The following is a 2,500-nucleotide window of genomic DNA, read 5'->3' on the forward strand; positions in this document are numbered from 1 at the left end:
AGAAAAGAGGAAGAAGAAGTAAAAGAAGAGAAGGGATAGCAGAATATGGAAGACGGAAAAAAAGAGGAAGAAAAATAGTCTCAATGATTTACTAGAGAAAAAATATTTTAAATAATGGAAATAAGAGAGAGAAAAAAAAGCGTTTAAGGAAAAAAAGAGACAAAAATGAGAAGAAAAAAAATAGACAAAATGCGACAAATGTTGTAATTCGAAATAACAAAATTGATTCGTCATAAGCACGTGATCTAAGGAGCTTACACCTTTGACAAAAATGACAAAAATAAAGTTAAAAAAGAAACGTAGATTTAGGATTAAAAGAGTATCCCATTGAAATATTTTTTTAGCTCTTAATCATAATCACAATTCACTTCTTTGTTTACGCTTTTCCTAATCTTTGATAATCTCGTCATTATGTTCTTAATTCTTGTAGGTGGTTCTATAATGATAATCAGTGTTAAAGGAGTTATTACTTTGCGAATCACCATTACGTATGATTTTATGAACAGCGGATTTAGTGATGACCTGTGGTGATCTTGCATAAAAAATAAAATTAGGATTGTTGTGTTATGATGTGTTTGGTTTTATATTTATTTGTGATCATGATGTGATGAGTACAGTTGTTAGACTTCTGATATATTCGGAGGAAATGTAAATTATTCATTTATAAGCTGTCGTGGAAGACGCAATTATATACACAAGTTTATATATATATATATAATAATATATAATCTATATACTCAGTTATATATATAAAATAGACATCCACGGATGGTCACGTGACGCCCGCATGATGACTTACCTCATCGACGTGTATATATATATATATGATATATATACATATATATATACATATATATTTATATATATATATTATATATATATATGAATTTATATTAATATATATATATATATATATATTATGTATTATTGAGTGAGGTGATATATATATATATATATAAAACGCGCGCGAGAGAGAGAGAGAGTGGGGGAGAGCGAGAGAGAAGATGTAGGCGACGGTTGAGAGAGAGAGAGAGAGAGAGAGAGAGAGAGAGAGAGAGAAAGAGAGAGAGAAAGAGAGAGAGAGGGGGGGGGGAGCGAGAGAGAGAGAGAGAGAAAGAAAGAGAGAAAGAGAGAGAAAGAAAGAGAGAGAGAGAGTGAGAGAGAGAGATATATAGATTTATATTCACTTATATGTACATATGTATATTCATATGTATGTGTGTGTTTGTATGTGTATGTGTGTTTGTACGTGTATGTGTGCGTGTATGTGTGTTCCACAATCCCTGATAAAAGACCCAACCGAGAACACACCCTAACCCCCTCCTCCTCCCCCCCCTTCCTCCACCACCACCCCACCACCCCTCACAAACGGCCATCCCCAGACACTCATCTCCTTGCAAGTCCTCGCGGAACCAAGTTGCAATGTTGCAGCCCTCAACAGCAGGACCGAGATCAGAGAGACGATTAAACAAACCAGATCTTAAGCGCGATAAAGGCTTTATCCTCTAAATCTGTTTACTTGAAGCTGTCACTCTATGTCTGTCAAAGTCAAAGGGATTATATGCTTCAAAAATAATACCTAAAAAAAAAGAGAGAGAAAGAGAAAAGGAGAGAGAGAAAAAAAAACGTCAACATTTGGCATCATCCCGTCTTTTGTTTTTTGGTTTTGTTTATTTGTTTTTTTGTTTGTTTTTCTGTTTCTATGTGTCTCTTCTCTTTATTGTTTATATTTATTGTTTGTAAACTTATGAGTTTGTTTGTGAATTTGTGTATCTATTTATTTTCTTGTTTATTGATTTACCTCTCTATCTACTTTTTATCTTTATCTCTTTACCCTTATACCTCATTCTCTCTCTCTCTCTCTCTCTCTCTCTCTCTCTCTCTCTCTTTCTCTTCCTCTTTTAACTCTCTATCTCTCTCACTCATTCCCTCTCTCTCTCTCTCTCTCTCTCTCTCTCTCTCTCTCTCTCTCTCTCTCTCTCTCTCTCTCTCTCTCTCTCTCTCTCTCTCTCTCTCTCTCTCTCTCTCTCTCTCTCTCTTTCTCTCTCTCTCTCTTCATCTTTTAACTCTCTTCCTCTCTCTGCTTTATCTATTTTCCATTTCTTCCATCAATCTTCGTTCATTTCCATCCAACCATCTGTCCATCTATCAGTCTACCTCCATCTATCCATCCATGCGTCTATCAGTCTATTTCTATATATCGCTGTTTATCCCTCTATCTCCCTATCTAAGAAAGATAATACCAAGCCCCCAAAACCTTCCTACACTTAAGGTCGAAAATCCTCTCTAACCCTCGATACTTTCAACCCTAAGGCTCGGAACTCCTCCTTTTCTCCCACTCCTTCACCCCTCCTTCCGTATCCCCTTCTGCCTCCCCCTCCCTCCCCCTCCCTCCCCCATCCCCCGAGAGAATGAGAGTGTGACTAATTATATCCTATTTTTATGTTTGTCTGAAGAAGAGGGATAGAAAGGGGGGTAGATAGGCCTATTTGTGTGTGGG

This window comes from Penaeus japonicus, unplaced genomic scaffold (assembly GCF_977035675.1).
Source record: "Penaeus japonicus unplaced genomic scaffold, GWHDUDI00000001_assembly GWHDUDI00000023, whole genome shotgun sequence".
Classification (NCBI taxonomy): Eukaryota; Metazoa; Arthropoda; class Malacostraca; order Decapoda; family Penaeidae; genus Penaeus; species Penaeus japonicus.